General features: G+C 40.9%; 1 long non-coding RNA gene across 1 annotated transcript; it reads left to right on the top strand.

The window, feature by feature from the left end:
- The first annotated feature begins 87 nt into the window (after positions 1-87).
- Positions 88-2,521, top strand: LOC146695893 (uncharacterized). Its single transcript, XR_014923640.1, has 2 exons — positions 88-1,183; positions 1,273-2,521. It is a non-coding gene; the product is annotated as an uncharacterized LOC146695893 (long non-coding RNA).
- Positions 2,522-25,901: the final 23,380 nt, after the last annotated feature.

The raw sequence follows: 25,901 nt of genomic DNA, 5'->3' as shown, positions 1-25,901 counted from the left end.
CGTTGCCTGGCGGAAGGGCATGTGATCAGACACACAGTATCTGGGTTCAAGAGTGGTATGTTGGTCACGTGTCCATCCGCCAGGCAACATAGTGCCGTACAAGTAGCGCGAAAAACAAACTTCAAATTAACGCTACGCGTTCAGCGGGAGTCGTGGATGACGAGCGGCGATAAACTTGCGAAAAGCAAGTTATGCTCAACTCCACCGGTGGAATCTGACAGCGTGGAAAAGTGTGAAAACATCCACGATCACCAACGGATTTCGAAGGGCTGGACTGCTGCATGATGGAGAGGAGGACACCGCCACGGCCCTTCTGAGGGTGTTTGACTCTGACACTGACAACGAGGATTTCTTTGGTTTTGTAAGTGACAACGAAGGAGAGAAGCTGAGAGTGGATGACGTAGCCATCCTGAGCCTGTTCGTATCCGACACTGGAGAAGAGGACTTTGGTGGTTTTAGTGCGCAGGAAGATGGTGGTGAATGACTTGACTTTTCTTCTTGTTAAAGCCGTGTCACTGCACCTGAGCCTAAAAGGTAGTCTGAATCTATTTTTCTGGTGTGCTGTAGGTTATTGTTATGTACTACATTTGTTACTCATTTATGAAGCACAGTACATGTTTCGTACTTGTAATTACCGCTACTTGTACATATACCTAAAAAGTTATGCAAATATGTACCCATAACTTGTTTTTCAAAATATTAATAAAAGTGATGTGTCTCCAAACAGCCATCTCTTTCCTGACAATTCCCTTTGTGCATATTCTCTTACATATGATAAGTCAACATTGAAACACCTGCGGCTTTTGGTCAGGTGCGGCTAATGTATGTACAAAACAGGATTTTCCCCTGATTTTAGCTTGTGCGGCTAATATTCAGGTGCGCTTTGTAGTCCGGGAAATACGGTACTATAAATATAAGAATAAAACCCAAAGAGTATATTTAACACCCCTACTGGTTAGGAAGGAACAAGCCCCGCCTTCCCCTGCTTTGTACCGTCACGTGCTCAGACACAGAGAGAGACGGAGGTGCACGAGACCATCGCTGATTTTCACCGCCAAGCTTTTCGCTGGAAAATAACTATTAACTTGATAAATTGAGCAAATATCCATACCGGAGATCTGCATGGACCTTGGAGAAACGGACCTGATTTATTGTGAACATTTCGGACCTTGAAACCATCGCAGTGAGTCAGAAGCTGTTAAGCTAACCTTGAAGCTAAAAAGCTAACAAGAAGTTAACAGGGAATATAATGGCCCAATTTCAATGTTGTAGATCTGCGCGGGAGCGGATGAAGTGGACAAGATCCTCTCTGAGAGTTGAACAAGATCCTCTCTGAGAGTTGAACAAGATCCTCTCTGAGAGTTGAACAAGATCCTCTCTGAGAGTTGAACAAGATCCTCTCTGAGAGTTGAACATTAGAAGTGTGCTGGTGAGTTAAACTGGGACTGGGCGAATCAGGCTAATTGAAAAGCTAACTAGCCTAATGCTCATAGCTGCAGCTGTAGCTGACCACGTTTTCACTGTGGGAGAACACACGGGGTTTCTCACGGAGTTCAGCCATTTTGAGCACTCAGCTTGTGTGCTGTTGATGTTCTAGTATTACTTGTTGAATATTAAACGCACTAAAATTAGATGATGGAATAAGTTAATGTTGATCTTAAAGGTCATGAATCTACTTAATTTTGTTACATTTGATGCTTGAGCAGCACTGGATAGATGTCCGTGTGTATTCTTACTGTGCTGATACGTTACCACATACTGTAAAACTACAGCCTGTGAGTTTTTGTATATTCTTTTGGTAATTTTATTCTGTACATTGAGTGTAAATAATATATTGCTTCATTGCTATGCAGTGTAAAGCAATGCTCCTGTAATTCAGTTAAAGGGCAATACTGAAAAAACAAAACAATCTACCATAGTTTATGGTTTATTTCTGATTTCTGATAGAATTGTGCACCTTAATGATAGAATAAGCTGATTGTGATTTAAAGATTGCATTCATGATTAAGATGCACTGTATAGACTATAGTTAGAAATTAGAATTAATGTTTTGTGCTTGTTTTGTTATAGCACTTACATTATTTACATATGGCCATGTATATCATTAGAGTGTGAACTGAATTAGTAATAGTCCTGTTGTTTACAGGCTAGGTTTTTTTTTTTTTTATGGGATCGTGAGACCTGGATCTCTTCCTGACGAGGAAGATGGCGAGCCTTTCCCTTTGAACCGAACCACAGCCATTCCGAGTTGGCCCAGAAGGGCAGGTTGCTCTTCTCTCATGAACAATTGCAACAGTGCGGTAGGACGAAATCGCACCAATCACAAACTTTTGACCTATTGGATCTGACTTGACTGAACACTGAAATATTAAGCCGGCAAGACTGACATATCTGAGCTCAGATAGGATTCTGATTGTTAACATTATTGCTGTCACTGTATTTTATTTTATGTTTTCATTCCTGTTCATGAAATGCTGTTAAATTGTTGCTAAATAGTTTAATACAATTCATAGCAACTTTACCTGTGGCTCCAGTCATTCTTCTCCACGCAACTCACTTTATCCCTCCTACGAATCTAGCTATTGGCCCATTCTCTCCATCTTACTTTAATTTCCCCTACCCTATCCTGTACTTGGCTACATTTTCATGTGAAAACACAAATCAACTGACTGGAAAATAAAGGAATATATTAAATAAAATAAATCAAGGAGGACACCATTTCATCGCCTTTTCATTATTTTCATTTCTCATCTTTCCTACTAAACTTGATTTAGACAAAACCAAATCCAATAAGCTAAATGTGATTAGGCACAGAACAGCCGTGTGCCTACTGAGCAGCACTCTTCATTGTCAGCATGCTGGAAATGAATCAGTCCCAAATGACCTCCTTTTCTTTGCTAGGACCCATGTAAAAATGTAAATGTAAAAAGGGAACCATTCCAACTTCCCCTCGGATGGAGTGAACACCTTGCTTGGGGTGTATATTAAATTGAGGGCGCAGGGTGTTCAGGGGTTGTTATAGTTCTGTTTGATTGTCTCCATCTATTGGGTCCGCTCTCCATTTCAAGGTGTACAACTCTCAAGCAGCTGCATAACCTTTGTCCTTGAATGTATAATGCCCACGGCTGTATGAATATATCTTTGCAAATATGAGTTTTACCACACACAAACACACACACACGGATATTTTTGTGCAGGTTGGAAAAGGTGTGAACTGCTGTGCATCTGGGTGTTTCCTGATCTGCAATTTTTTTCAACCCTAACTGTTTAGTTAGAAATATTATATCTCAAACATCACAGGTGAGTGTTTTTAGACACCTTTTAGCCACATATTACACAAGGCACACTGAGTAATTTCAGATAGAGGAGCTCAGGCAAACTTGCACACTTCTGTCCTTGAAAATGTACCATGAGAGTGTATAACAGCTTACAATATAAAGACTGAAATTGTTTGGAAAAAACCCTCTGCATTCTTTTTAAAGATTGGCCCAGTTTTTTGTCTTTCCTTCAGGCTATAAGAAGGAAGGTCAGACAGTTGGGTTAAAGAATAAATGACTGTAGGATCAAACATTTGAACCGGACTGACTCTGGAAATCTGGAACTCGTAAGTGAACAGAAAATTCTTGTCCCACCTTATAACCCTGTGGTTATAGAGGACTTTGGAAAAAGCAAACATAGTGTACAAATTCAAAAAACACAGCACAATCAATAACTCTGCATAGGTTCATATTTTATCCACCTTGCGCTTTGAAATGCCAATATCATAGACAAAGAGGAAAACAACTTTCTGACAAGTGGAGCCACACACTGTCACCGCAAGTGCCTTGTAACCAAGTCCCCCAAATCCCCTCAGATCACGGTGTGATGTATTGCTGTCTCGAACACTTCAAGGATCGTTTCCAGCTTTTTCTGCAGCTGTTTGGAGTTTTCCCAGGACCTCGGCATATGATCCACAGACCCATCCGTCTGGCTAGTTGCTGCATCTCAGTTGAAGTGTGTGACAAGTGGAAATGTTGTGACCTTCAAAGAACCCACACTTTATCCTTGGCTTAGGTGTGCTACACAGCACCCAAGCACTGTACAACAGAATTAATATGTGGGTGCAAAAAAGGACCAGAAGTGACCATATTGGGACAAGGAGATGTGGTTTATAATGATCAATTAATGCTAGCAGATGTAGCCATCATACTGCCTCCATATATACTAACCAGTGCTAAGTAAAATACATTAATAGAATTTCCCTCACCAAAGCTGCAACAGAGTTCTTGCACCTACTGTACACCACAGCAGGCTGATATACAATCATAATCAGTTGGATAAGTATTAGGGGTGCAACGATACTCGTATCGATATTGAACCGTTCAATACAGTGCTTTCGGTTCGGTACGCATATGTATCGAACAATACAAAATTTGTAATTTATTTTATCAACTTTCCTTCTGACTAGAGCAGGGCGATATGGCCAAAAATATTTATCACGATATATATTTGAAAATTTGCAATAACGATATAACTGACGATATAATTGATGCGTGACAAAATACAACTCCACAACATTACTAGCGCAAAAAGACAACCTATCATTTATTTTCACTTAAACAAGAAGCTGGTTTTTATGTAAATTAAAGCTTTATAAAAATGTAACAGTGCAAATGCAAATTCCTTGCTGAAAGTTTAACCAAAAGGCATTTCCAGTAGAAATAGGCTGACATATACTGAGCATAACCATGTATAATATCCACTGAAGTTAAAAAGAGGTGCTTTGCAACATTAAACTGCAGTGTGCAGTACGTATTTTTCGGACCATAAGGTGCACGGGATTATAAGGCACATTAGCAGTCAGATAAATCAAACTTTATTAAACTCATTCTTCTTGCTTCCTCCACTTCTGTACCATTGATTCATTAATGTTGAATTCTCTGGCAGCGGCTCTATTCCCATGTTGCTGCAGTATATTAATGACTAACCTCGTATTGTGGATGGATTATCTCAGTTGTTCTCCTGACTGAAGATTGGTCCTTTTACAGCATCCTGCCATGCGATTGCATTTGTCTCTAACCATGAGGAACCTTAACGTTAGCTTTTATAAGTGGAAAAGTGTTAGTGTTCGTCCTCCAGTTTCACTGTTATGTTATGCTAACATAGCTGTGTCGCTAGCGATCACGTAGCACATCATTATATACCAGCTAGCCCAACTTCAGTAACCCTACAAACGTCACTGCTGTTTAGTTTCCTGTCTTCATTTATGTTGGAAGTGATAGCAGAGCTGTACGTTTGATTTTTTTCAGAAATCTCTCAGTCAGAACATGCTATATCATGCTTAGGTAACTAGCGAAACTAGCGAGCTAACTTCCGCTAGCTTCCTGCTAACTTCTAACTCCGTTAAATGTAATACATTTTGTTTTCATGGATGCCTGGAAGTTAAACTTCATAGTTACACCTGGTAAAGCAGCAACGCTGATCGTTTTTATTGAAGATGAAAGAATTTAGACAGTTTTTAACTCACAGTGATGCTGCAGTTTTCGTTTGACCTGAAGTATACGGAGTTTAGGACCCAGATTACTCCCAGATTTAAGGGCATCTTAGTCCGACGGCCGCTTGCATGTTCTGCAAAAAAATGTGCTTTGTCGTGTATCTGACAGACAAACACCAAACCAGTTCCACATCACTGAAGTTGCACCATTTTTACAAACCAATTCTGGTTCATCTGTTTCACTCAACAATCGGCCATGTGCGTATGAAAACAAAGGCACTGCGCATGCGTGTTTTACTCATATTCTATCGCGATATTTCATTTTCCTATCGTTGCCTAACATTATACCGGTATTACCGTGAACGGTATAATATGGCCCAGCCCTACTTCTGACGATGCTGTCTGTGTTGAGCGCTCAGTGAATCTGCGTTCGACTACACCGCCTAGGCTGCACTGTCGAGCGCAGATCCACTGAGCGCTCAACACAGGCTGTATCCCAATTCAGGGTCTGCAGCATTAAAGTACGCATTTCAAGGCCGATTACGTCACAGCGGCGCGCCGAAGGCTGTCCCAATTCAAAGGCTGCTCGAAATGCGGCCCTGAAATGCGTCCTTCATTTCCCTGAATTTTAAGGCTGTGGCAGTGTAGACTTCGTGGTCCCATATATCCCACAATTCATAGCGCGGCAGTCGGTGTGGAGAATTCTGCCGCAGACGGCAGAAGCGGAGCTGCCGAAGAGTAAACTGTGAAAAGTAAGTACTGAATATTATGTCACTTATTTATGTGCAAATGTTTAATAAGGAAGAACATTAAACATTACTGTTGGCCATATGTCGGCAAAGTTATGTGACATTAGTGACGTTTGTACTAACTTGGTTTTAAAGCCTTTACTTTAAAATATACGCCGTTCAATAGCTGAGCTTAATCTTACAGAGAATGATCAAAGCTCATGTAGAAACAAACAAACAACTGAACAAAAGATTTTCTCCTTCATTTCTGTCAAACAAAGCTATGACACGTTTCCAGTGGTTAGTATCATGGTTGCTAGGCAACCTGGGCAGCGCAACGGAGGCTTTTTTTTTAGCACATGATTCTCCTTATGGGGACATGATATGTTTAATATTGTGGCGAGCTCAGACAAGGTGGAGACGGAGGTGTCGTTTGGTCTTGCTTCCCGTGAGCTAGCCAGGGAGCACAGCCGTTTACTGACATCTGCAGAAGAACGCTGCCGCTAGCTAACTGCTCAGCGCGGCAACCGCACAGCAACAACAACAACAACACACAGGGCGCCCTCTGACCCCGAAGGACACACCGTCGCAGCGAGAGGGCGTCACCCGTCACTATGGCAACATAAACAAAACATAACTGTACAAACAGAACCCCGAACAGCCCTGACCCGCTACATAGCCCCCACCTAAGGGGTCAGTCGTCCCCGACGACCCCAGTACCCCACACAAAGTCCTTCAAATGTCCAGGTGCCTTCTTTTGGCGCACCGGCCGGTCACGACCGGCGGGGGAAAAGTCACTCGGGTCAGAACATGGGGTGCCACCATCATCCTACTTCTGACACCAATGTGGCGAGCTCAGACAACGAGGAGACGGAGGTGTCGTTTGGTCTTGCTTCCCGTGAGCTAGCCAGGGAGCACAGCCGTTTATTGACATCTGCAGAAGAACGCTGCCGCTAGCTAACTGCTCAGGGCGGCAACCGCACAACAACAACAACACACAGGGCGCCCTCTGACCCCGGAAGGACACACCGTCGCAGCGAGAGGGCGTCACCCGTCACTATGGCAACATAAACAAAACATAGCTGTACAAACAGAACCCCGAACAGCCCTGACCCGCTACAATATGCTGCTGAGAATATAGCCCAGAAGAAGCGTATAGTATAGCTTTTATTTTGGAAAGCGGGACGCTGACAGCACTAGTGGGAACACAACGAATATGACTGCACATTTACGCCGACATCATCCTAGTGCAAAGACAAGTGGAAGCAGACAAAAACAACAAGCACGCATGCTACAAACTTTACCCGAGTCATTTAGACAGCCGTTAGCACATGATTCTCCTTATGGGGACCTGATATGTTTAATATACTGCTGAGAATATAGCCCAGAAGAAGCGTATAATATAGCTTTTATTTTGGAAAGAGCCATTTCTCTGTAATAAACTCTCTTTTCCAAAGATGAGTGATTCCTCAATCAGATACAGGGCTCGCAAAATCGCTAGCCCAACGTCCCGGGGCTAGCGATTTTTCCAGTCGGGCTATAAAATCTATCTCTGCTCTGCCCGTCGGGCTATTGTAGGAAGGAAAAATATATGTCAATGCTTTTGCATTCTTTCGGAAACGTAGCTGGGTAATTATGTCATTGGCATCGATGAGCCACTGTCAATATGTGACATATTGAAATCGCGTTTGAATTTGCGCTTGTTTTTTGCTTTCACTTTGCAATCGCGGGAACTGTGTATAGAGAGCGACAGCACTGATTGGTGAGTGATGATAATTTCTGCACCAATTCCTCTGACATCATCTTATCAATCGTTAGCTTACTATGCAAACATGACAAGTGAAATCTCCCGCAGCTTAAACATATGAGAGGTTGATCGCGCAGAGAATCGCTGAGCGTTATGTGTGTGTATGTGTGTAAAAGCAGAGGATATATATTTTAGTTCTGCTGAGCCAAATAAGACACGTCAGGGTGAAGAAGTGACAGCCAAAGAAAAGCTTACCACAAAACGGAAAAGTTATGACAAATCAGACTATAAGGCAAAAAGAAAGTGCAGCTTTATGGTTTCATGGACAAAAGAATTTCTGTGGCTGCAATATGATGAGCTAAATAACCAGGGCTGCACATAAGTGGTCCGCAGGTGCGCATTCGCTGTCAAAAAAAAACAAAAACGCACAAGATATGAAGTTGCAACGCGTGTTTGCATACATAAGATTTTCTGGAGGAGGACAGACATTTGTTTAAAACTCACTCAAAAAAAAGTAACGTATCACAGATTACTTGTTACTTTTTGTAAAAGTAACACAGTAGAAAATTATTTGTTACACTACTCACTAATTTACTTTCGTGTTGCTACACAAGGTTTACAATGTAAACCTTAGGCTGCAGTGCCACACACTGACAAAAATCCATATCCTAATGGGGACAAACATACATCTTTTAGGGTTTATGTAATAACAGCGGGAAAGCCTGGTTTGAGACCAGGGGCTATTATAAGGGGGTGGGGGACCCCGTGTCTTTGACGTGATTGGTCTCTCTTGGACAGACTTGGTGCTAGTGGAGCTTCCATGACTGGTCCTCGCAGACAGTCGCACAGTGACATACCGTGTTAGGTTTAAAATAGAACCAACAACACAAGGCAAAGTTGAAAACTAGTCCAAAGAGACTTCAGAGTGATCGCCACAGTGATTCCATTGTAGAAACAACAAGCATCAACAGTTACAAAAGTATAAATTCATAAAACTAAATAAAGGCAATCTTGGACCGGTGGGTCTTTTTAAAGGTATCAAAAGTGTTCATAGATGTTGAATGTGATGCGTCATGGAAGTGGGGAGGACTCAGGTGCAGACCGGGTTTCTCAGTTCAGTACAGGTTTTAGTTACAACAGGTGTAATATATATACACATGGTGGGGGGAAATCCAAAGATCCAAAAGGGAAATCTGGGAAAAGGGAAGGCTCTCTCATACTCGGCTCCACTTCACGATTCCACACACCAATTCACTCATTCACGAACTTGGGAACGCGCAGTTTTCTTTTGTCTTTAGCTTAGACGTGGCCTGATCTGCAGGTAATAAAAAACAACTCTGTACGAGATAGCCAGTATACTTATCAAAACTGAATGCACCCAATTTTCTCACTGTGGAGAGAACTGAAGATGAAATGGGTCCAAGACTTTCAATTTCCAGGACAGATGAATTGCTTATACTCTGAGAGAAATGTACATTTGAGTATTATCTGTTAGAGAGAGTTAAAACCTCTGTAATCACGCTTCTTTAAATTTTAAGAAATCAAAGGCAATCAAGTTTGAAATTGGTCTAAAATTCTGAGGGAGGGAAAATTTGCCTTTTTTTTTTTTTTTTTTTACAAGAGGTTGGCAAACTAACTGCCTGTTTAAAATAGGAAGGGACAAAAGCCAGAAGTTCAACACTTATTCTTTACAGGCCAGTAGTGCAAATGATCTTTTTGAACAGTGAGGTTGGTAAAATGTTGAAAACAATGCTACCATGCAAGCCTGACTGCTTATCACTGCCTTTGGCACCGGCTGAAGATCAGTCTGCCGGGTTGGGATCACCATGCACTCAGCCCTAACATCACTCTGGGTGTGCAGATGATTGCACTGTGCAATTTATCATCATGCACTAATCTTTTTATGCAACAAAAATAAAAGTAATATCTAGATCAGGGGTCAGCAACCTTTAACACCCAAAGAGCCACTTGGACCCTGTTTCCAAGCAAAAGTAAACACTGAGAGCCGCAAATACTTTTTGACATCTAAAATGAAGATAACACTGTAAATATTGTTTTGTTTTTTTTACCTTTATGCTTTGTGTGAACTAAAGTGTGTTGCTTATGAAATCCATGAAGTGCTACAGAGAAAATTACATTTTATTTTTGTAATTAACACATTTTGAACTCTTAAAGAAATATAACAAAAGGAAAGACACCCAGCTGAACTAAAATGATCCAGCAAACAAAAACTGTTGTGAGCCGCCACCCTTATATCGCCTTATATCGGGCTTTTGGAGCCTTGACCGGACTTTTAAAAAACAACTGGAAAAAAAAGCACTATCCTGCTAAAAAAATGAAAAATAGATATTTGCAAAATTCTGCCTAAATATGTATTTTACCTGGTTAATGTGTGTGGCGGGGCATGGTCTGCAGTGCTGCTGTATGGGAGTCGGACGCACCTGAGCGGCACCCGCAATCACACCTCGCCGCCTTAAAGTCTGTGCTCTCTCTGCTGTTGTGTTGTCGGACTCGTCCGAATACGAGTCAGATAAAGATATTTATTTACAATGAACAATCTTACAGAAGAAGCCCCAGTCGTCTTCTGCTTCTTCTTCTACTTCTTCTTTTTATCTCCAGAAACCAGGACTGTGATTGTGTGGTTAGTTTGGAAAATCCCCTGAAACAACCTCTTGAAAAACAACCTCTTCTTCTTCTTAAAAAACTGGTGAGTAAGCCCATAAGAGTACAAAGTTTTAGTTAGGTATCCGAGCAAGAGAGCTAAGGACCTTTTTTCATAAACTTCTATACAGCTGAAAGTCTTTCTGCAAGTACAGCCATTGTTACCTGTTACCAGAGGTGTAGTTCTTTGTGTTTAAGTATCTTAATTTTTTTTTACAACCATACAGTCTGTGTTTGCATGTTGGAATGACTAAACAAGGAGAAACACAGTGACCGTAATGATCAATCTGTAACAGAGCTCGGGGCCTGACTAATAAACCCTAAAGGGAGTAATATTGATAAACCCCTTTCATTATAAGACGTTGTTCTACAACAATACAGTCATGGCTCCAGTGCTCCTGTATTGTTACATCTATATTTGAGCCTTGTTGTAAATAATGACAGTGTGTATTTCTCTTGAGATCTCAGAGCATGTGATTCAGAGTTTGTGAATGACAACTCTCTTACTCTCCATACTGACTCTGAGGAGTAGAAGTAACAGGCCTTCATGCTGTCTTATAATACTTGAATCGATCCTACCTTAGGTTTCAAGCATTCCGCTTTGCTTAAAAAGCAATAATGTAAATATGTTTAATGTTCTGGCTTATTAAACGCAAACATCTGTTGTAGTTTCTTTGTAATAAGCAGGAGAACAGAGCTGCAAAATGCAAATGAACTTTGTCACTGATTGGCCTCTAACCAGCCAAAGATTCAGCCTCTCCTGCAGTAAGTAGCACCAAGCAGCTCACTTGGATACAGAAGAATTCGAAGTTTGGAAAGAAGAACAATTTTAAAGCAAGCATGATGTAATTAGCACTTCTTTGAGCAACAATTCCACAGATCTGGACTGTTTTATAAAAAAAACAAAAAAACCCCACACCATTATAATTTGTTATACAGTAAAATTAATTCATCTTTTTTTATTTTTTTTTATCCCAAAATAACATGTTGGAACATACTGGAATATTTAATGCCTATCATTAGAAATAAACCACTACAAAATTCCCTGGGGGTGGATACCTACATTCTGAGTACTTCAAACTAGGGGTGGGTTTTTATAATCGATTCATCGATTAAAATCGATTCTGGCTTGAATAATGTAAAATCAATTCATTAAAATCCTGAATCGATTTTTTTAATATAAATTTATTTTGCCCGAAATGCCAGAATCTCTGGTGACATCTCACAAAATTTCAAGAACCACCAAACAGTTAAGACAGTAAATGAGAGCAGGTACATGGATTCTGCACATAGACTTAAACACACAGCGCCCCGCGGATCAGAATCAGATGTCGCCTTTCTCACAGTCGGGGCTGAAAGCCGACAGCTCGCTGATTCTGATCTGTCGGCGGGTCCACGCTTTGTGTTCACGCCCTTAATGAGCCGATTCTAAAGCTGTTAGTTTGATCTCTCTCCAAACAATATTGACCGAACCAGCAGCAGAAGAAGATCCAAACGCTTCACATAAACATCGTCATGAATTCCCTCTGACTTTTACTGTTTTGCTTCCACCGCGATGCACAGCTCTCTCTCTCTCTCTCTCTCTGTACTTCAAGAACAGTTTCCCTTTCTTCATTATTCGCTTGCTTGTTATGCACAAGTCTACTGTTGTTTACAGCGCTGTCAGCCGCTTTTTTTTTCCCTTTTACATTCTTCCAAAAAGAAAACCTCATTTCTGCTGCTGAACAAATTTAAACTTTTTAAAATTATTCAAAATGCAAAACGCTTAGCCGTGTCTCTAATAAAACCGCTGTAACGTCAGAGGTAATGTTCATATGTTGATTAATGGTTTTCTTTCGTTTTTGATGTACTGCAGAATATTTTTATAAAATCCCAGGCCAGGAAAATCACCTTCATGTTTTTCTGTGTTTTATCTTCAGCTACTTTGACACAAAGGCATCTGCTGTGATGCTCACACCTTTGATAAAGTCTTGCGTGTGTCAGCTTCCTTTTTATTGATACAAAAATATGTAAATGTACTGATCTGAATTATAATATTTCTGACTGTCAAAATTTCCCAGATTTAAATCGAATTAAATCGAATTAAATCGAATCGTGGATCGAATCGATTCGGGACCTTGTGAATCGGAATTGAATCGATTCTAGAAATCAGTGACGATACCCAGCCCTACTTCAAACCTCTAACCTGCTCACCTACACTGTTGATACTGGACTGCTTAATTTTGTCGACTGTGTCAACACAGTGTTTTCAGTTTTGGACCTGTTGTCGCTGTTTAGTTTTCCCATATGTTTCCTGTTTTATTGTTTTAGTCTTTTGTACATGTGCACTAGATTTAGCTTAATTACTCTGTGTCATTACTTAGATTTATTCCAGCTGTGTTCTTACCTGTTTCCAATCCTCTTCACCATCCAGTCTGTTTAAGCCCTCAGTTTCTCTCAGTTTCTTGTCTCCTCCCTGTTTGTGTTTCCTGTCATTCAGTCATTTATGTTCAGCTCTCTCAGTTCAGTCCATCCAGTCTTTATAATAAACATAGCACACTTTCTCAGCTGTCCTGCATTTGGGTGACAATTTTTAGAGTGAATACTCTAAATAACATTAGCCACAATGTATCAGTATTACCTAAAAGTACAACTAATCACATCTAGTTCTCTATGCATTTGTACAATAATAATGGTCAGCTTATTTCAAGACAACCTTAGTTTTATGCAGTGTTATCTTTTAGTAGTACTTAAAGTTCTAAAGTTAGCTGCTGAGCTACTGTTAGCTACTCTGTCAGAAAACATCACTTTGTTACACTCCTTTTTCTGCCTTGTTACCCAACTATTACCATTTTAATACACAGCTGCAATAGAAAGTGCGACCAAGAGTTCAAACTTTTATCAGGGCCTTAGACCCCATGTATGTTCTCCTTAGTAGTAGTAAATAAATAAAAATAAAGCTTTTACACTGTAAAATCTAATTAGTTCCCATAACTTGAAAAAATTATCCAAACTCGTTGCATCAAAAAACGAATAAAGCTTACTTAAGAGAGGTAAGTTAGGGCAAGTTATTCATTCCGAAAATCCTAAATAAAAAATTGATTCCCAGCACACAAACTTCGTATTTGCTAAATTAGGCTAAGCTGGAAGGCTCTTCAAAGGGAGCGGAGCCAAAAGAGGTGAATCGTTGAAAAGAGTTGGACTTCCCATCACTAACACATAGTCAGTCCAGCAAACTGAGGAGAAGTGGTTTGAAAATGAAATCAACATTTAAAGGTGAATATTTATTTTCCCAGTGTTTCAGTTTTAAATGTAATTATTTACCAGTTTCTTTGATTACAAACAGAGCATTAGAAAAATCTGATGAGATGACTTAAAAGTAAAAAAAAGGTTTTACTAGTCACTGCTGTAAAAAGATGCTGTCAAAAGAAGAAAACTTACAGTCTAAAAAAAATTAGATGTCAAACTCTGACAGTCTTAGCTGGATGGCCACAGTGGGGGGGCGTGGCCTTTCTTCTGATGTAGGAGTCTTGGCTGAGGCTCCCTCCTTGTGTGGAATATACACCCGAAACCTTACTATGTTTGCGCTTCCTTCACTGCTGCCTTATAAAAGTCGAGCTGCACTGCGTGATGCAGGTAAATGTCTGTCAGACTTTCTTTATAAATCACAGTTAATTTGTATTTTTATGACCAGTCTAGCGTGCACCCTGCAGGTAAGCATCTGTAGAACATTACAGAAGGGAAAAAAAAAAGCCCTAATGCCACTCTGATGAATGGAAAGCAGCACAGAGATACACATGGCACATATGGTGTCTCATCAGCAAGAATATTCCTACAACCATTAAGATTCACACGCTTACACCAGCAATCAAGGGATCAAATGGATAAAAAGGGAGGGAGACACACAGTGGAGTACTGGAGTCGGTGGGGAATACTTAACAAAATGAGGAAGCAATCGTCCCACTGGGCGCAGAAGCCCACTTCCAGTAAATGAAATTCTTCTACTTGACTAAGTAGCTATTTTACTATGCTAATGAGAGTCCAGGACATTCTGTTAAACTCAGCCTTCTCAATCAGAAACATAATTTCCTAAACACAACCACAGTGAAGTGTGAAAACACAAGGTGAGCAATCAGAAGGTTGCTGATGGAAGCAATCAGACCACAGATGAACTTATCTAATGTGACTGCATGGGACGATAGCCCATAGCATACAGTATCAGATACGGGTCTGCAGAAAGAACATAAAGAAGTTTATGAATATAAAAGCGATGCCACAGTCTTTATTGCTAGATTGCATCTCTGTAGTATATAAAACCTCCCCTGTGCTCATGCATAGTAGGAACTGTTTCCAATTTTGTTTAATGTTTGATTGTGATTATAGACTGGAAATGCTCTTTTCCCATGAAATGAAATTCTCTGACTCACTTGTGTATGAGCACTCCTGACTCCTAACACTAATTCCAGGTCTTTCAAGTCTCCTGACTGCTTTAGACGGTTCTGGTTGAGACATGATAGATGTGACAGCGATAATGTGTTATGTTTCTCTCCTTGTTTGTCATTTTGCACTTTCCGACTTTAATTTGGCACCTGTGCGTAGATCAGGAACAAACAGCATGTAGAACAATTCCACCGGTCCTGCACAACAAAGATCAACTTTGCCACATAATCAGTGTCCCTACTAAGACATGAAAATGAGTGTGTGTGTGGTGAGCACCAACAGGAGGCATATTCTCTCACCTGCTCCAGCTCTGGCTGGCATCGGCTCATCCTCCCCATGGCTACAGTGCAACTACCCCCTCTTCATCAAGTCGTCAGCTACATTAGTGGTAAATAGTGCATGGTTCTGTGTGTTATTTGATTATTACACATGCACTTATCATACACCTCCTCTCTCATCTTAGATCACATCCGGTGTGTCCGCCTTCCTCCTTTCCAGCTATTCTCTGTTGAACATTCCCACTGGTCTGGAAAACTCCCCAGCAAAGATGCTCATGTCCCGACACCTCTGCCCTGTGCCTCCATTCACCTGCCCAACATATTCTTGGGTTTTGTAATAAACACCGTGAAATTTTCTTGCTTGCTCTCAAGATTAAAGCATCTGTCTCAGCAGTTCTGTTTTGGTCCACTATTTCTGGCGAAAATCATGAAACAGGGTGAGGTGCTGAATTATCAGCTAATGCACCAAGAAAGCTTGGTTAGAAATGTTATTATAAGCTGGTCAACAGTTTAACATTTTTGCATGGGGACACATGAGGATTTACTCACTTTTCAAACCAGCCTCAAGCGACCACTTGATAAATTACAGGGCAGTTCTTTTGCTCTTGTTGCACTGGCTTAATTTTTGAGTTGGTTTATTCTACCTAACACCCTGAAACTCTAAGTCATCATCACCAATGACTCTAACCCTAACCCTGTGCAATAAGAATATGCAATTCTTAGCAATCAGGAAACAAATTAAATGATCATTTTAATGGACACATATCAAAAACTAATCCCCAAAGACTCTGTTTTGCCTTTCTTCAAAGTGCAGAATTACACTGTGGTCAGGGTTATCACCTTTGATGACTGAGAACTCAGAGGATTAAAGAAGATTTCATTTGGAATAAAAGAGCAAAATGTATCACAAAAATGTGTGGTGGGGCTGAGGGAGTACAGTAAGCAGATGGCTGATGTAGACAGCCTGGGTGGACAGGAGATGGACAGCCTGGATAAGATGAAGATGTTGAGGAGGAGGGAAGCACGATGGGTGGCTTGAAAGTCACAGTGACAGATGATTATGAATTTAAAGGACAGGGGGTAGGGGCCTGATTGGTTCAGAGAACGTGGGAAGACAGATTATTGGATAAAAATAGTTACACTGACATTTTGAATGAGGTGAATTTGACAGCGAGGAAAAACAGAAGCGATGAAGAAAAACAGAGTGTTAATAATGGACCATTTCACTGAGAAGAACAGAAACCGAACATGAGAGATCTACCTTTATTGAACTCATAGAGAAACTTTAAATTAACTCATTTCCTTATGTTATAATATTACATAAATATTATACTTTTTAAAATGGAAAGCAGATGTATAATACAACAACATCGATGGTTAGCATTTTTAGAGGGTTAGGGTTACCCTCAGGTTTTGAATAAGAGCTAAATCTTGCCTAATTTTCCATAAAATTTAAAGGAGCATAAAGGTGAATAAATAAACCGATTACACTAGAAAATATAAAGGGTGGTTAGTACTGTTGCCTCCCAGCAAGAAGGTCCTGAGTTTGACTCCACCATCCGGTTTAGGGTCTTTCTGTGTGGAGTTTGCTCTGGGTTTGTTCTCTGGGTATCTGGATATTATCGTAGGGACATCACATGGAATTCAGAGATTTGCTGATTGTAAACTGTGTTAGCTGTGGTAAAAAACAGGCTTCTGCCATAACAAACACCCCACTCTCCTTTATTAATATTAAATGTGATGCTGTTTTATCACAATCTGCACCTAGCTCGTGAGCCACAATGCTAAACATTTTATGAAAGGGTTCAGATCCCTTTTGCATGATTCTCTTTGAACACAATTTTAGGAATGGAGCTTGAATCTTTATGAGTAATGTTGTAACCCTAACCTCTTTAAAAATAAACCATGCCATTTTAATGAGTACATAACCTATTTTTCAAAATATAGGGATGGAAACAATGGAGCTTGGCAACTTGGCAAGAATATGGATCTTTTGGTTACGTTATCATCACATGACACATCAATATTGCAAACAAGGGACTCTGTAAATATAGGACAGTCACCATGACACAGCACATAGATGATAAAACTACCTGTGGCGAGGAGTGGAACGGCAAGTGAACTCCTTTTTGTTGTTTGGACATTGTTGCTTATTTAACCTTGAGCTCAAACTGGGCTCTGACAGCCTTGAAAGTATCAAAGAAGGCTATCAGTTGTTTCCTTGAATATTGAGTAAGACAACGCAGGGTCTTAGTCACATCGTCCATGAATCGACTTGCTCAGTGAAGTTAATTCACTTTATTATTTTTAGAATCACACTAGTGATTGGCTGAGATATGGAGCAGCAGTTGTTGATTAGTTATCAGACAGGCCTGTCAATGGAAATGTCAACAAATGTCTCCACAAAAAAGTGCAGATATTCAGGATGTCTAGAGGAGAGTTGGAGCATTAAAATGACATCTTAAATGACCTTTAGTGCAGCGGTCCCCAACCCCCGGGCCTCGGTCCGGTACCGGTCCGTGAGTTGTTTGGTACCGGGCCGCGAGAGTTGAGGCTCAGGTGTGAAATGTATGGTTTTCAGGGTTTTTATCGGTTTTCAGCGTTATTTTGTTATCGTTTTTATCATTAACTCTGTTTTCCTGGGTCTTTTCACGTGTGTTATGAATAAATCTTCTTTTTTTCGGTACCGGTACTAGTTTTATTTTGTTGTATTTATCCGCGACACCTTAAAGGCCGGTCCGTGAAAATATTGTCGGGCATGAACCGGTCCGTCGCGCAAAAAAGGTTGGGGACCGCTGCTTTAGTGTATTCAGTGGTCTAATCCCAACAGCTCCAGGATGTAGTTTGGAGGGTCACAAAGAAAAATAGGTTTTATTATTATGCTGTGACAATAAAACAATGTCCCCCATAACTTTCAGCGCTGTTATGGAGAATGTAAATTCTGCACGTATTTAATTAATTTTTAGTATATTCAAAATGATAGTGTGTTTAATAAGGACAGTTAAAAAACTGGAAAAGGGAAGAGGAAGGTGAGATCAAAACGGGACAAAGGATACTAATATGAGAAAGAATAAGATCATTTCAGTAAGTATATACATTTTTCTTATCTTTGAAGCACTTTGAATCACCTTGTTGTTGAATTGTGCTATACAAATAAACTTGCCTTGCCTTGCCTTATCTTTAGCATCCAACCTTTTCTGCTCCCCCCTGTCTATCCTTTGAAAACAGCTAATATATCTCAGATGTGTTATAGCAGACTGCAGACAAAAGGTCAAAGAAAGTCAGGTCTGCTCTGCATGGCAGGAGCAATAAAAGACTGGAAAAATGGTGTAACTCTAAAGAAAAGCACCTGGTGGAACATCCTACATCTAATTAATTTAATTTACAACACGTCAGTAACTGACCGTGTATGAAAAGAGCCTCCCAGAGAGGCTGAGTCTTTCAGACATACTGATGTGGAGGGATTAACTACCAAAAATACTGAACTATTTACCCACTAAACCTTTTGCAAAGAACAAAAATATCACTAAAAGATTGAGAAATCTCTACATGCAAGGACACTGAAAGACTCACTACAAGGCTGCATGGGGTGAGGGTCATTTCAGAAACAAAACACTGTCATTTGTTTAAAGTCTAATGTGCAAATAGAAATATTCAAATGCAGGAATGTCCTGTGGTCTGTCAAAATCTGATATTACTTCTAGAAATCATACAAAGGTAAAGAGGAAGGAGCCATCAGTACGGTGTACATTTTAGGACATCGTCAGGTCCCAAGAAAAAAGTTGTCAGGTATCAGACAAAAAATTGTCAGGTCTCAGTTCTCAAGAAAAAAGTTGTCAGGTATCAGACAAAAAAATGTCAGGTTGTCAGGTATCAGACAAAAAATTGTCAGGTCTCAGTTGTCAAGAAAAAAGTTGTCAGGTATCAGACAAAAAAATGTCAGGTCTCAGTTCTCAAGAAAAAAGTTGTCAGGTATCAGCCAAAAAATTGTCTGGTCACAGTTCTCAAGAAAAAAGTTGTCAGGTATCAGCCAAAAAATTGTCAGGTCTCAGTTCTCAAGAAAAAAGTTGTCAGTTATCAGCCAAAAAATTGTCAGGTCTCAGTTCTCAAGAAAAAAGTTGTCAGGTATCAGACCAAAAAATTGTCTGGTCACAGTTCTCAAGAAAAAAGTTGTCAGGTATCAGAGAAAAAAATGTCAGGTCTCAGTTCTCAAGAAAAAAGTTGTCAGTTATCAGACAAAAAATTGTCAGGTCTCAGTTGTCAAGAAAAAAGTTGTCAGGTATCAGACAAAAAATGTCAGGTCTCAGTTGTCAAGAAAAAAGTTGTCAGGTATCAGACAAAAAAATGTCAGGTCTCAGTTGTCAAGAAAAAAGTTGTCAGTTATCAGACAAAAATTGTCTGGTCACAGTTCTCAAGAAAAAAGTTGTCAGGTATCAGACAAAAAAATGTCAGGTCTCAGTTCTCAAGAAAAAAGTTGTCAGGTATCAGCCAAAAAATTGTCAGGTCTCAGTTCTCAAGAAAAAAGTTGTCAGGTATCAGAACACAAGGTACCAGAGAGAAAATCTTCCTGCAGGTGGCGGTGTTGTCATGTCCCACCCTGTGTTGCCAACTTAGCGAATTTGTCGCTATATTTAGCGAGTTTTCAGACCACCTTAGCGACTTTTTTTCTGAAACGCGACTAGCGACAAATCTGGCGACTTTTTCTGGCGTTATTAGAGACTTATTTATGACGACTTTTTGACGTGAAAGCGCGTATCGCTCTTACTCTCAATAAGCAGCGGGTGCTGCGGTGGGCACCTCGCCCGTGCCAAAGCGCTCACAGGCGGAGGATAGTCCTCCCCCAGCTGCTATCGGGGCAGGGCTCCCGCACTGACTGTAACACAGTCAGTTCTTCTTTTACTGTTATGTTGTTTTGTGGACCACAAAGTTTAAAACTACACACACACACACACACACACACACACACAATAACTCCACCAGAGTGCCTGTTTCGGGTCGCTTTTGGCGGTCCAAGCCCGGATAAAGGAGCAGGGTTGGAATTGTGACATTAAAAAAAACAATAATTGCTAAAAGAAATTTAATTTGTAGTTCTAAATAAATTCTAAATGCATTTAAGACGTTTTTTACTGACTTTATGTCTCTTCCACGATGTTACATTACATTAGCATGACCAATTATGCAAATTAGGCGATGACATCATTTAGCGACTTCTAGCGACTTTTAGGACAACCAATAGCGATTTTCCTTACTGAGGAGTTGGCAACACTGGTCCCACCCGAATTGATTTCCAAATACGTCATCAACGTGTGACAGTGGGAGAGCGTAAGGTCATTGACCTAACCGGAGTTTTACTGCGGTTCAGGCTCCTAACGACACAAGGGCTGTATCCCAATTCAGGGTCTGCAGCCTTAAAGTGCGCAGCCTTAACGGTCCACAAGGGCCGCGTACTTAAAGGCCGGAGGTGAGAGGCTTGTGAAATGGGACGGTCTAGCCTCCGTCGCGCTGCCCTGGATGCCTATTAACCATGACACTAACAGCTGGAAACGTTTCATACAGCTTTGTTTGACAGAAATGAAGGAGAAAATCTTTTGTTCATTTGTTTGTTTGTTTGTTTGTTTGTACATGAGCTTTGATTTGATAAGTATCTGAGGCTGACTGTGAAATCATGATTATTGGGCTTCACTTCTGTACTGAACAGTCATTTAAGATTACCTAGTAAATAACAATTAGCTAATGTTGTTCATGAGACTAAAGTCATCTCACTTTGGTAATGTAAATATAATATGGCCAATATTAAAGTTATAATTTCAATCATTATTAGTTACTTCAGCAGTGAATGAACTCTGTTTCAAATACTGAGCTTCAGTAAAGATTCAAGCTGCATTTATTTATATTATTTATATTTCCTGTCACCTTAAATCTTCACTCAAAGACAGGTTTCTTTGACACAGTATATATAACTGTGTTATATATATGAGAGACATACATTTGGTTGACATTTGGCCAACAGTAATGTTTTAATGTTCTTCGTTATTAAACATTCGCACATAAATAAGTAACATAATATTCAGTACTTACTTTTAAAAGTTTACTCTTCGGCCGCCCCTCTTTGGCCGTTTTTTTCCCCGGCAAAATTATCCAAACCCACCGCCGCGCTATGCATTCTGGGATATTTTGGGCCACGAAGTATACACCGCCACATCTTTAAAATTCAATGAAATGAAGGACGCATTTGAGGACTGCATTTCGAGCAGCCTTTGAATTGGGACAGCCTTCGTCGTGTCGCTGTGACGTAATTGGCCTTAAAATGCGGCCTTTAAGGCTGCAGATGCTGAATTGGGATACAGCCAAGGTAAGTTTAACTTTGGTCGTCCCCTGAGCAAAGTGAGACTCATTTTTTAGGGTTCGTGGAGATGAGTGTGAAGATCCAAACAATCCCTGTCAGTGATGGAGAAGCTTTGATGAAAATATTTGGTAAAAAGTTCACCAGCATGAAGGAAATGAAGTTTCAAACTTTCCTTAGGAGGAGCCCAGCACGCCTGCTAAAAGAATAGTAAGTGTGGCGATGTGGATGCTTGCAGCGACTGCTGTATAGAGGCCATCCTGCTACACATGAAACACATCAGAGTCATAATTGTTATTTTAGTCACGTGTTTGTTTATTATTCTTATTGTTTGATCTGGGACTGTTTGCAGACATCTCCGAGAGAGGAGACACCAGCATCTGAACAGAGACTCAAACCAGCAACCTGCAGCTCCTTGCTTGGCTGCTCCAGTTTTCTCCTCACTCATGTTGCCCACCAGTGATTTCTAGCTGCCCACCCACACAGCAGGCTAGAATATGCGCTGAGCCTAAGCACCCGATACTTGGACATGTTTTCTTTATTAAATAATGAACCAGACCCCAAAAAGTAAACAGCTGTTATTGCTAGGCAACGGGAGCAGCATTTGGCGATGTAGCACCTGACATTCCTGACCATGTGGGCGGAGCATGCATGAAATGGAATGTTTAGTAGAACTGTGCAACACAAGCACTTAGTTACAGCATGTTTCATTGTATCCAGACACAGCTAGAGACACATCTACAGCAGCATCTCTGTGCAGGACAAACGACAGTTGACGAAGAAAACATCGAAAACTTCACTTCACTCCTCTACAATACGTTGGTTCCTTTGTTTAAAAGGCCAAAATGAATCGAGGGAGAACGAGAAGAGGATCGGCGAGTGCTTCACCATACAATTCAGTACAGCTGATTAACCTGCAAGAAGAATTTCAAATGATACAGGCTGAAAATGTCAAATTAAAAGAAGAGGCAGAAAAATCAAGAGGAGAAGCTAAAAATTCAAAGTTTGAAACTGAAGTAGTATTGCAGGAATTACTGCATGTGGGTCTCAAACTTAAAGGAGAGAAAATGGGAAAACAACAGGCAGAAAACGAGAATGAAAACATGAAGAAAGAACTGTTGGAAGCTCAAAAAGCATTGGAGGAAGAGAAAAGCACAGCACAAGAAGCCAAAAATAAATATCAAACTGCAAAGAAGGAGGCAGGAAATGTGATACAGGAATTACAGGAGGTGCAGGAAGCTTTTGAAGAGGGAAAAAGGAAAATGCAGTTGGCGACACAAGAAGCTGCAAATGTAATGGCTGAAGCTGAAACACTAAGGAAGGAATTACTGTATGTAAAGCAACAACTTGAAGAAGAGAAAAAACGTAAACATGAGGCAGACAATGAGATTGAAAATTTGAAGAAAGAATTGTTGGAAGCTCAAAAAGTGTTGGAGGAAGAGAAAATTAAAATACAGGAAGCAAAGAAAGAAATGGAAGATACAAAGAGTTACACTCAAAACATGAAGAAGGAACTGATGAAAGTGCAAGAAGAACTTGCAGAAGAGAAAATTGAGGTGAAGGTATTCAAGGAAGAAATGACGGTGACCACGAAAGACTGCAAAGACGCACTTAAAGAAATACGAAAGCACAAAAAGGAAGCTAAAGAGCTCCTCAAACAGAAAGTGAAACTGGCCAAACAGCAGCTAAAAGAAAAATTTAAAGATGCCGAGGAGCAGCTCAACAAAACCTTAAAAGAACTGAAGGCAAAAGAAAAAGAAAAGAAAGCCGAGGACAGGAGGGGATTCTGGAGCAGACTGCTGAGAAAGAACTGACCCAGCAGCATCAATAGTTTCTTCCTCCTTCCCCCTCTCTCCACCTTTCTTTCACCCCATCCTTCTTCTTGGGACGTTTGTTTGTTTTTTAAAAACTCTAATCTAAATACATGTACTGAAATACACAAATAAAATTGCCATAACTTGACCTCATGTTGCCTGCTTCTTTTCTTGTGTGTCTGTGGATGTCAAACAGTAACACACTTTCTGCTCTGTGTCTTTAATTGTAAATAAATGCAATATGTTTTCATTTTAAAATGCATTGCAAAAAACTTCTGCTCTAAATCTTTTTTTTTAGCAAAAAGCTTTTTTTTTTGCCTGTTGTGGACGTTTCCCATTTAAATAAAGCCTGCAGACGAGCGGTGAGCGGTAGCTAACATTCTTTAATCAAATTCAAATTCAAATTCAAATTTTATTTGTCACACACACACACAACCATACACAGTATGACATGGGGGTGAAATGCTTGTAGCTGTACAATGCCCGACCATTAAATGACAGAAGAAACGTTTTACAATATTTACAATTTACTACAAAAATTTACAAATTAACTTAGGAATTTACAGTAAAGAATGTGCAAATAGCAGAAGAGATTATAAAGATAAGGATTATAAATTATAGGAATTATAGGATTATAGGAAATGTGTGGTGGTGCGTGTGGTGACGTGTGTGAGAGTCCAGTCTTATAGTGACGTGTTTGGGAGAGTCCAGTCCTACACCTGGTTCAGGCCCCGAATAGCCTGGGGGAAGAAGCTCCTCTCTCTGTTTTGGCCTTAAGGGAGCGGAAGCGCTTCCCAGACCTCAACAGTGAGAAGAGTCCATTGTTGGGATGGGAGAGGTCCATCATAATCTTCCTAGCTTTGGACTTGCACCGCTTGGTGTAGATGGACAGCAGGTCAGGGAGCTCTGATTGAATGATGCGTTCTGCCGAGCGCACCACCCTTTGCAGATCTCGTCTGTCCTGCTTGGTGCTGTTCCCAAACCAGGTGCAGATGTTTGACGTCAGGACGCTCTCGATGGTGCAGGAGTAGAAGTTCTTGAGCACCTTCAGTGGCAGATGGAAGTCTCTAAGTCTTCTGAGGAAGAAGAGACACTGACGGGCTTTCTTAACCAGGGTGTTGATGTGACAGGACCATGACAGGTCCTGAGTGATGTGGACACCCAGGTATCGGAAACTGTCCACTCTCTCCACTGGCGTGCCACTGATGATGAGGGGTTTGTAATTCCTCGCCTGCTTTGTAGTGAAGTCCACGATCAGCTCCTTAGTCTTGCTGATGTTTAGGAGGAGGTTATTCTCCTGGCACCAGGTCTCCAGGTTCCTAATCTCCTCCAGGTAGGCCGTCTCGATGTTGTCGGAGATCAGGCCCACAACAGCAGTGTCGTCAGCAAACTTGACAATGGAGGTGGTGTCGGATGTGGCTACACAGTCATAAGTGTACAGTGAGTACAGCAGGGGGCTTAAAACACAGCCCTGAGGCACTCCAGTGCTGAGTGAGATGGAGGGGGAGACTTGTTTTCCCACCCTCACTGATTGGGGTCTGTCTGTGAGGAAGTTGAGGATCCACTGACACAGTGATGAGCTGAGTCCTAGATCCGTCAACTTGGTGAAAAGCTTAGAGGGAATTATTGTGTTGAATGCTGAACTGTAGTCCACGAACAGCATCCTAACATAATTCCCTCTGCCAGTGTCCAGGTGACTCAGGGATGTGTGGAGCAGGTGAGATATGGCATCGTCTGTGGAACGATTAGTCCAGTAAGCAAACTGAAGTGAGTCGAAACACACAAAGAACAGACAACCAGGCTTGATGAAGTCCCTGCATGACCGCGGGACAGACGGTCAGCAGAGTCTCCCTGAGCCTAGCATGGCTCTCAGTTAAATACCTTCTCCAGGAACAAAAGGCAGTACACAGCTGTTTCACACCTTAACACTAGAATTACTGAGCCTTTTTTTCCCTGGTGCGAGTCCCTACTACTAGATTTACTAGCCCTGCGTAAATTTGCGTAAATTCCACTGGCACTGCGTTGTCTTTACAGTCCCTGGCACAGCAGCTGCAGCAGCTTCAGCAGCCTGCGTCTGTGCTAATATTTCCTTGTGCTACATGAATCGGCAACGAAGTTCCTGAGCTAGAAGACTCAGAAACAATCTTCTTTTGCCTGTCCACCCTGTACATGCCTTGTACAAAATGTAGGCATTCACCGCCGCCAGGTCCAGCATATTGTAGAAAACCGCTACTGACCACCTGCATGCTGCTGCTCTTATGGAATACATCCGCACAAGTTGAGTAAGTTCACGCCAGACTTTATTCACCGTGCCCCATAACGGCGTTTTGCGCTGCAGCAGTCTGTGCGACAGTGACAGTGAAGTAAAGAAATTGTCTGTTGTGACGTTTCTCCCATCATCCAAAAACGGCTCCATCAGTTTCATGACCACGTTCTCT

The sequence above is a fragment of the Copadichromis virginalis genome, linkage group LG13, assembly GCF_057382275.1.
Source record: "Copadichromis virginalis isolate Kocher_CV1m ecotype Utaka linkage group LG13, C_Virginalis_male_GT1.1, whole genome shotgun sequence".
Lineage (NCBI taxonomy): Eukaryota > Metazoa > Chordata > Actinopteri > Cichliformes > Cichlidae > Copadichromis > Copadichromis virginalis.
The sequence above is the reverse complement of the archived record's forward strand: the minus strand, read 5'-3'. Positions and strand labels throughout refer to the sequence as shown.